Source organism: Dendrobates tinctorius, unplaced genomic scaffold, assembly GCF_039654945.1.
Source record: "Dendrobates tinctorius isolate UK_male_01 unplaced genomic scaffold, ASM3965494v1 ptg000044l, whole genome shotgun sequence".
Classification (NCBI taxonomy): Eukaryota; Metazoa; Chordata; class Amphibia; order Anura; family Dendrobatidae; genus Dendrobates; species Dendrobates tinctorius.
In genome coordinates this window covers 27,328,784-27,339,430 of record NW_027361712.1, presented here as the reverse complement: position 1 = coordinate 27,339,430, position 10,647 = coordinate 27,328,784, and positions in this window count along the sequence as shown.

Here is a 10,647-nt window from a genome sequence, read left to right as displayed (position 1 = left end):
GTCGCCTCCACACGACCAGGAGGGGGCGGCATTGAAGATTTGGCATGAGCCCCGCGGACTATACACCAATCTGCTCCCTACAGGGACGTACCCCTTCACCTCAGGGAATACCAGGCAGCTCCGTGGGGCACCATTCCTCCCACCTGCCTGGGTGCGTCCCCTGTATGAACAAGTCCCGCTCCCCAGCAGCGACTACACACCTAGTCTGCTCACCACAGGGATGTACCCCTTCACCTCGGGGAATACCAGGCAGCTCCGTGGGGCACCATTCCTCCCACCTGCCTGGGTACCTCCCCGTGCGAGAGCAAGTCCCGCTCCCCAGCAGCGACTCTAGGGGCTTTTGCCAGACCGCAGCCGCCTTTTTTTTTTTTTTCTCTGGTTATCTGAGCAGAGGCACCAGACCGTGATAACTGCTGCTGCAGCGGCTCTAAACACCTTGCCGCTCCCCACTCACATCAGTGAGGCCCGGCAGCAATTACTCAGTGGTCTCCACATGGCCAGAGCTCACCAGAAAAAAAAAACTGTAGGGCCTGTGATAATGTCATGATCACGTGTGTCAGGACGCAGATGTTTCCGCAAGGCGAACCCATAACACACGTGACCCTGGATACACCCGCCTCCAGTGGGGCGCATTTAAATAATAATGCGTGCAGGTGGATACGCCGCCTCCACCTGGCGAATTTGGGAATTACACGTTATACATAAAATATCTGGAAACACCGCCTCCAGTATGGCGAATTTAAATAATAAGGGGGACCTGGGAAACATTAACAATGGTGGGCCCTGCTATAGGGAAAAGGGAATTGGAGACCTCCTGAGCTCCCCTGAGCCAGTGTCCCTGCACTCCTAACATTCCCTATGCCGGTTTCGCACCGGGCGCCGCACGCGTACCTTAACGCCCTTGCTCACCCTGACCCTAAACCCTCACTAGGGAATGGGTCGGTGCGGAGACTAATCCCACCACTGCACTAATAACACACATGAGGAAAGAGACAATACAGGGGAAACACCACTTAGCTTTGCTCTGTTGCGTGCGCTCCTAGCAACAGAGCCCTCCACCTGAGTGCATCTTCTCCTCCACCCGGATCCATCACCATAACAGGATCCTTCACCTTAGTGCAACCTTGGAGCAGAGTCCAACACCAGTTGCAGCTGCTTAGAACCAGAGTCCCAAGGATGAGTTCAGCTGCTGACACGAAGTCGAGCATGCTTGAGTCCAGCTCAGCGGCCAAGTCCCACATGGTGAGTGCCACTCTCCATAGTCGCCACTCCACCAGCCCATGCAGACACTTCCCGCTGACACCATCACTGCGACTTGCAGCAGTCCAGTACACAGAGTCCCAAGATGAGTCCAGCCTCTGCCAAGAATCCGAGCATGCTCGAGTCCAGTTCTCAGCAACCAAGTCGAACATGCTGAGTGCAACTCTCCATAGTCGCCACTCCACCAGCCCATGCAGACACTTCCCGCTGACACCATCACTGCGACTCCACCACGCCATGCCAGCCCTTCGTCCAGACACCATAGCTGAAACACATCCCCCCTGGCTAAGCTGCGCAGGACTCCTCACCAGCTCCATCCTTCATCCAGGCTCTCCAAAAACAGAGTGAACACAAACTCACAATATCACAGCCGTGAGTGAACCCCCTAAGCACACCTTTATAGGGAGTCACACCTGATCCCTAATTAAGTGAACATTAACCTAAACATAAGGTGCGATACCGCTAACCACCACCGGGGACAGTCAAAACACCTTTGAACTCAACCAAAGTAAAAAAAGTTCACTTTGTGCTTTTAATACTGCCAGATCCAACACTGGATCATGACAGGTACCTTCTGCTACCCATCCGGGTTCCAGCAACGTCAGCTGGTTCCCGGCAGAGCCTTTGGCCTAGGTGCCTCCTTGTCGGTATCCGAGTTCCAGCAACGTCTGCTGGTTCTTGGTAGTGCTTTTTAGCACAGGTAACTCCTGCTTAGAAACCGTGTTCCAGCACCGTCAGCTGGTCCACGGTTGTGCCATTGGCTCTTGTTCCCTCTGCTGCCCCACCTGGTTCCAGCACCGTCAGCTGGTCCTCGCTAGTTCCATTTGCTATTGTTCCTTCTGCTACCCATCCGGGTTCCAGCAACGTCAGCTGGTTCCCGGCAGAGCCTTTGGCCTAGATGCCTCCTTGTCGGTATCCGAGTTCCAGCAATGTCTGCTGGTTCTTGGTAGTGCTTTTTAGCACAGGTAACTCCTGCTTAGAAACGGTGTTCCAGCACCATCATAGCTGGTCCACGGCTGTGCCATTGGCTCTTGTTCCTTCTGCTGCCCCTCCGGGTTCCAGCACCGTCGGCTGGTCCTCGCTAGTTCCATTTGCTATTGTTCCTTCTGCTACCCTTCCGGATTCCAGCACCGTCAGCTGGTTCTCGGCAGTGTCTTTGGCAGGGTACTCCCTCCTGCCCAGCCTTGTTACAGCATGCCTGCTGTTTCCGGGTAGTGTCAACGTCACTTTGCCACTGATACGTTGTCCAGTCGTGTTGCGGTCGGGTTTGCCGAGTCTATGGTGCCTGCAGTTTTGGTACTTCCTATGTGTGCTGCGGTTTCTGGTAATAAAGGCTGGTTCTGTAGTGCCAATAGGACAATCACCCCCTGTTGGACTGTGGGTTTCGGAAACTGCGTCCTGCTCGCGGCCTTCCAACTTTGTTGATCATGGGTACTTTCTGCTACCCATCTGGGTTCCAGCACCGTCTGCTGGTTCCCGGCAGAGCCGTTGGCCTTGTTGCCGCCTTGTCGGTATCCGAGTTCCAGCAACGTCTGCTGGTTCTTGGTAGTGCTTTTCAGCACAGGTAACTCCTGCTTAGAAACCGTTTTCCAGCACCATCAGCTGGTCCATGGTTGTGCCATTGGCTCTTGTTCCTTCTGCTGCCCCTCCGGGTTCCAGCACCGTCAGCTGGATCTCGGTAGTTCCATTGAGTATTGTAGCTTCTGCTACCCATCCGGGTTCCAGCACCGTCAGCTGGTTCTCGGCAGTGTCTTTGGCAGGGTACTCCCTCCTGCCCAGCCTTGTTACAGCACGCCTGCTGTTTCCGGGTAGTGTCAACGTCACTTTGCCATCGATACGTTTTCCTGTCGTGTTGCGGTCGGGTTTGCCGAGTCTATGGTGCCTGCAGTTTTGGTACTTCCTATGTGGGCTGCGGGTTCTGGTAATAAAGGCTGGTTCTGTTGTTCCAATAGGACAAGCACCCCCCTGTTGGACTGTGGGTTTCGGAAACTGCGTCCTGCTCGCTGCCTTCCAACTTTGTTGATCATGGGTACCTTCTGCTACCCATCTGGGTTCCAGCACCGTCTGCTGGTTCCCAACAGAGCCTTTGGCCTTGTTGCCTCCTTGTCGGTATCCGAGTTCCAGCAACATCTGCTGGTTCTTGGTAATGCTTTTTAGCACAGGTAACTCCTGCTTAGAAACCGTTTTCCAGCACCGTCAGCTGGTCCACGGTTGTGCCATTGGCTCTTGTTCCTTCTGCTGCCCCTCCGGGTTCCAGCACCGTCAGCTGGTTCTCGGTAGTTCCATTGAGTATTGTAGCTTCTGCTACCCGTCCGGGTTCCAGCACCGTCAGCTGGTTCTCGGCAGTGTCTTTGGCACGGGTACTCCCTCCTGCCCAGCCTTGTTACAGCACGCCTGCTGTTTCCGGGTAGTGTCAACGTCACTTTGCCACCGATACGTTGTCCTGTCATGTTGCGGTAGGGTTAGCCGAGTCTATGGTGCCTGCAGTTTCAGTGCTTCCTATGTGGGCTGTGGGTTCTGGTAAAAAAGGTTGGTTTCATAGTGCCAATAGGACAAGCACCCCCTGTAGGACTGTGGGTTTCGGTAACTGCGGCCTGATCGCGGACGCAAAACTTTGTTAATCATGGGTACCTTCTGCTACCCATCCGGGTTCCAGCAACGTCAGCTGGTTCCCGGCAGAGCCTTTGCCCTAAGTGCCTCCTTGTCGGTATCCGAGTTCCATCAACGTCTGCTGGTTCTTGGTAGTGCTTTTTAGCACAGGTAACTCCTGCTTAGAAACTGTGTTCCAGCACCGTCAGCAGGTCCACGGTTGTGCCATTGGCTTTTGTTCCTTCTGCTGCCCCTCTGGGTTCCAGCACCGTCAGCTGATCCTCGCTAGTTCCATTTGCTATTGTTCCTTCTGCTACCCATCCGGATTCCAGCACCGTCAGCTTCTTCTCGGCAGTGTCTTTGGCATGGGTACTCCCTCCTGCCCAGCCTTGTTACAGCACGCCTGCTGTTTCCGGGTAGTGTCAACGTCACTTTGCCACCGATACGTTGTCCTGTCGTGTTGCAGTAGGGTTAGCCGAGTCTATGGTGCCTGCAGTTTTGGTGCTTCCTATGTGGGCTGCGGGTTCTGGTAAAAAAGGCTGGTTCCATAGTTCCAATAGGACAAGCACCCCCTGTAGGACTGTGGGTTTCGGCAACTGCGGCCTGCTCGCGGACGCAAAACTTTGTTGATCATGAGTACCTTCTGCTACCCATCCGAGTTCCAGCAATGTCTGCTGGTCCTTGGTAGTGCTTTGGAGCACAGGTACCTCCTGCTTAGTAACTATGTTCCAGCACCGTCAGCTGTTCCACGGTTGTCCCATTGGCTCTTGTTCCTTCTGCTGCCCCTCCAGGTTCCAGCACCGTCAGCTGGTTCTCGGTAGTTCCATTGAGTATTGTAGCTTCTGCTACCCATCCGGGTTCCAGCACCATCAGCTGGTTCTTGGCAGTGCCTTTGGCCTAGGTGCCTCCTTCTTGGTATCCGAGTTCCAGCAACGTCTGTTGGTCCTTGGTAATGCTTTGTATCACAGGTACCTCCTGCTTGGTAACTTTGTTCCAGCACCGTCAGCTGGTCCACGATTGTGCCATTGGCTCTTGTTCATTCTGCTGCCACTCCGGGTTCCAGTACCGTCAGCTGGTTCTCGCCAGTTCCTCAGCCTTCTTGTAACTTCTGCTACTTTTCCAAGTTCAAGCTTGTGGAAATGGTTTTTGATTCTCATGCTGGATCTCCATGACAATGACCCTGAAAACGACGACCCTGAAGACCACACAGAAGAATACCTAAAAGATGACCCTGAAGAAGATGACCAAGAGGACAAAGAACAGGAAGACAACCACCAAGATGCAGAACAACAAGAGACAGAAGACCAAGAAGCATAAAAAACAAAAGCAGAAGAACATTAAGCATAAGACTAAAAATCTGAGCAAATAATATTATCTAATTTATAAGAAGAAGACTAAGCAGTGTATGGGGGTGAGTCCGTTCCTCCTCGTGGCGCCCCTGGAAAAGGCCTGCTGCTGCAGGCCAAACTGAACGCGGACAAATCCTGTTGTAAATCTTTTGTGACAGGCTGAACGGAAGGTGTAATCTTCAAACTTTTTTAGATAACAACTACAGGAATGCCTGACACAAATAAGAATATGATGAAGAAGAATAGAAAGAAGATGAAGAAGTAGAACATGAAGAAGAATAATAGTTGAATAAGAAGAATATGAAGAATGTAAAAAAAAAGAAAAAGAAGAAAAAAAGAACAAGAAAAAGAAGAAGAAAAAGGAGAAAAAAAAGAAGAAAAAAAGAAGAAAAAAGAAGAAAAAAAGAAGAAAAAGAAGAAAAAAATGAAAAAGAAGAAAAAGAAGAAGTTGCTGCTGAGGATCATGAAGGAGAAAGTGTGGGAGAAGTAAAAAAGAAGGTGAAGAGCATGGAAGTAGTGAAACATACATATCTGACCAAAAATTAAAGACTTTAACATAGTCAATATCTTTGTAACTACGAACGTCTTTAAAAAAAAAAAATCCTGCTATTCCATTTGATTGGGCTAAACCTCTATGGCTTTAATGTCTCCTACACCTCCCACAATACATTCTACATTATTATTAGTTGTTTTTCTTCATGTAGAATTAACCTACAGGGAAAGAAAGGGTTTTTTTTAATTCCAATATTTCTGTTGCATTGACTTGAATGGGACTTCCGGGATCGGAATCGGCGATACCCGATACTTTTTTTAGATCGGCCGATCCATTCCGATACAATATTTTTCAGTATCGGGTGGTATCGCTCAACACTAGTTGTGACCAATGAAGATGTATCTGCACTCACTGTATTCAATATGGTCATCTTCTTCAGGGTCATCTTTTAGGTATTCTTCTGTGTGGTCTTCAGGGTCATCGTCTCCAGGGTCATTGTTACGGAGATCCAGCGTGAGAATCAAAAACCATTTCCACAAGCTTGAACTTGGAAAAGTAGCAGAAGTTACAAGAAGGCTGAGGAACTGGCGAGAACCAGCTGACGGTACTGGAACCCGGAGTGGCAGTAGAATGAACAAGAGCCAATGGCACAACCGTGGACCAGCTGACGATGCTGGAACACGGTTACTAAGTAGGAGGTACCTGTGATACAAAGCACTACCAAGGACCAGCAGACGTTGCTGGAACTCGGATACCAAGAAGGAGGCACCTAGGCCAAAGGCTCTGCTGAGAACCAACTGACGGTGCTGGAACCAGGATGGGTAGCACAAGGTAACCATGAAAAAGACAAAGTTTTGCGTCCGCGAGCAGGCCGCAGTTACCAAAACCCACAGTCCTACAGGGGGTGCTTGTCCTATTGGCACTATGGAACCAGCCTTTTTTACCAGAACCCGCAGCCCACATAGGAAGCACCAAAACTGCAGGCACCATAGACTCGGCTAACCCTACCGCAACACGACAGGACAACGTATCGGTGGCAAAGTGACGTTGACACTACCCGGAAACAGCAGGCGTGCTGTAACAAGGCTGAGCAGGAGGGAGTACCCGTGCTAAAGACACTGCCGAGAACCAGCTGACGGTGCTGGACCTCGGGTACCGAGATGGAGGCACCTAGGCCAAAGGCTGTGGCGAGAACCAGCAGACAGTGCTGGAACCCGGAGGGGCAGCAGAAGGAACAAGAGCCAATGGCACAACCGTGGACCAGCTGACGGTGCTGAAACATGGTTTCTAAGCAGGAAGTACCTGTGCTAAAAAGCACTACCAAGGACCAGCAGACGTTGCTGGAACTCAGATACCAAGAAGGAGGCACCTAGGCCAAAGGCTCTGCCAGGAACCAGCTGACGGTGCTGGAACCAGGCTGGGCAGGAGGGAGTACCCGTGCCAAAGACACTTCTGAGCTGCAACTGGCGATGTTGGAGCCCAGGGGTCAATCATGCAGCCGGCTGAGACAGTAGAGCCAGAGGCCTAAGAGGAGCACGGTGAAAAATCAGTAGTAGTGTGATTTTGGAGGCAGCAGGAGACTTTGCCATCCACACAGCAGGGGAACAGCAGGCGTTACTGAACCCCACAGACACAGGAGCGAGTGTTTGAATCAGTGCGGACAGCACTTCCAAGCTACAACTGGCTGTGTTGTAGCCCAGGATCAATGCTCCAAGCAGGCTGAGGCCTACTTGGAGCGTGGAGAAAATGCATTGTAGTGTGAGTTTGGAGGCAGCAAGAGACTTTGCCATCCACACAGCAGGGGAACAGCTGGCATTACTGAACCCCACTAACACAGGAGCAAGTGTTTGAATCTGTGCGGTCAGCACTTCCAAGCTGCAATTGGCTGTGTTGTAGCCTAGGATCAATGCTCCGAGCAGGCTGTGGCCTACTTGGAGCGAGGAGAAAATGCGTTGTAGTGTGAGTTTGGAGGCAGCAGGAGACTTTGCCATCAACACAGCTGGCATTACTGAACCCCACTAACACAGGAGATAGTGTGTGTTTGTCTCTGTGAAGACGGCACTTCTGAACACCAACTAGCGTTGTTAGAGCCCAGGATGAAGCATGGAGCAGGCTGAGGCCTGATTGTTTTGGCATGTGGATGGAGCAGGAGACTTTGCCGTCTACGCAGCATGGGAACAGCTGGCATTACTGAACCCCACGAACACAGGAGCTTGTATGTGTTTGTCTCTGTGAAGACGGCACTTCTGAACACCAACTGGCGTTGTTGGAGCCCAGGATGAAGCATGGAGCAGGCTGAGGCCAACTTGCAGCACGTTTTATAGAGGTTGTAGACTACTACTGATTGTAACCGTGCTCCACTTAGGCCTCAGGCTCCACTGTCTCTAGTATTTCCCCTGGCCTCCAACCCCGCTAGTGACAGCTCTGAAGTGGCGTCAGCACAATCCACACTTGTTCCTGTGTTACTTAGGCTCAGTCCCGTCAGTTGATCCCCTGATGTGTGTCCGGCAAGGTCTCCTGCTCTGTCCTCATTCACACTACTAGTAATGGGAATGTGGACAGACCAGGAGACCTTGCCGGACACACATCAGGGGATCAACTGACGTGCCTGAGCCACAGTAACACAGGAACAAGTGTGGATTGTGCAGTCGCCACTTCAGAGCAGGAACTGGCGGGGTTGGAGGCCAGGGGAAATACTAGAGACAGTGGAGCCAGAGGCCTAAGTGGTGCACGGTTAAAAATCAGTAGTAGTTTGAATGTGGATGGAGCAGGAGACTTTGCCGTCCACACAGCAGGGGAGCAGCTGGCATTACTGAACCCCAAAAACACAGGAGCTAGTGGTTTTCTCTGTGCAGACGACACATCTGAGCGACAACTGGCTGTGTTGAAGCCCAGGGATTATAGTTCAGGTGGTAGAAACATGAACACAACAGGAGACCTGGATACAGTTGCCAACCAATTATTTAGTCGGGAAGAGGACTGGCAAATTCTGGGGAGATCCAGGCCTTGTTCATTTTCAGAAAAGTAAGCCGGTCGACGTTATCGGAAGAAAGTCGCGTGCGACGGTCTGTTAGTACACCACCTGCAGCACTAAAGACGCGTTCCGATTATACACTGGCAGCAGGGCAAGCCAGCACCTCCAATGCATACTGGCTAAGCTCTGGCCATATATCCAGCTTAGAGACCCAAAACTTGAAGGGGAAGAGCCATCTGGGAGTACACTGACAGGGCAAGACATGTAGTCTGTCACCATCTGAAGGAAACGTTGCCTCCTGCTGACTGGAGCCGTCAGTGATGGTGTAGACAATTGTGGCGGACACATAAAACTTTGCCACATTTGGGCCATAGTGGTCTTGCCTTGTGCTGAGGCGCTGCCTCTGCTCCCTCTTTGTGCCGAGTTTCCTCACTGGCTCGACACACAGAGGTGCTTTGTAAAGCACTAGCACCACTGCTGTCGGATGGAATGGAAAACATGATTGACTGCACCAGTGTGTCTTGGTACTCCCGCAGTTTACGCTCCCGGTTCAACGTTGGTATGAGGGTTTGCAAGTTGTCCCGGTAGCGAGGATCAAGGAGGGTGTACACCCAATAATCAGCCGTGTAGAGAATGTGGGCGATGCGGCGCTCGTTTCTCAGGCACTGCAGCATGAAGTCAACCATGTGCTGCAGACTCCCAACTGCCAAAGGACCGCTGTCCCTTGCTTCAGGCGTGATCTCTGCCTGCTCTGCATCACCCCACCCTCGCTGTACATACTGACTAGAGCTTTGTGCACCTCCCTCCTCTGGAGAGATGTCTTCCTCCTCCATCGACTCCTCCTCATCCTCCTCACAAAGTGTCCCCTGCCTAGGCCTTTGTGAGGAAGCACGTAGCGCAGACTGTCCAGAAGCAGATGGCATTTGGGACTCCTCATCCTCCACCTCTTCCAAAACCTCATCCCTTAGTGCTTGCAGTGTTTTTTGAAGCAGGCAGATAAGGAGGACAGTCATGCTGACTAATGCATCATCTGCACTCGCCATCTGCGTGGAATCATCGAAGGCACGCAAAACGAGGCATATGTCCTTCATAGAGGCCCACTCAGTGGTGCTGAAGTGTGACCGGCGCTCAGTGCGACTTGTTTGCACCTGATGCAGCTGGTACTCCATGACTGCTGCCTGCTGCTCACACAACCGCTCCAACATATGTAACGTTGAATTCCACTTGGTGGGTAGGTCACATATGATGCGATGTTCCGGAAGGCGTAATCGGCACTGCAGAGCAGAAAGGCGCGACCTTGCCGTGCTGGAACGCCGCAAGTGAGCGCACTCTATGCAGACCTTGTGCAGCAGTGCATCAAGATCTGGAAAGTCCCTCAGAAAGCTCTGCACGACGAAGTTGAGCACATGTGCCAGACATGGGATGTGAGTGAGGTTGCCAAGGCCAAGAGCTGCCACCAGATTTCGGCCATTGTCACACACTACCAAGCCTGGCTGGAGATTCGCTGGCAGAAACCACACGTCGCTCTCCTGCTTGATGGCATTCCAGAGCTCCTGCGCTGTGTGGATTCGATTCCCCAAATAAATTAATTTCAGTATGGCCTGTTGACGTTTGGCCACGGCTGTGCTCATATTGGTCGTAACAGGCTCCTGCTGCGCTGTTTCAGAGGAACTTGAGTAGGAGGAGGAGTCAATGTGTACAGACTGGATTGCTGTAATCCGTGGAGTTGGCAGAACACGTAGAGTGCCACTCTCCAGATCTGTACCCGGCTCCACAACATTGACCCAATGGGCAGTAAGGGAAAGGTATCGTCCCTGTCCATGGTTACTGGTCCACGCATCGGTGGTCAGGTGGACCTTGCTACTGACTGCGTTTAGTAGCGCATGTTTTATGTTTGCCTCCACATGTTTCTGCAGGGCAGGGACGGCTCGCCTGCTGAAATAAAAGTGGCTGGGCACAGTGTATTGTGGGACTGCCAATGC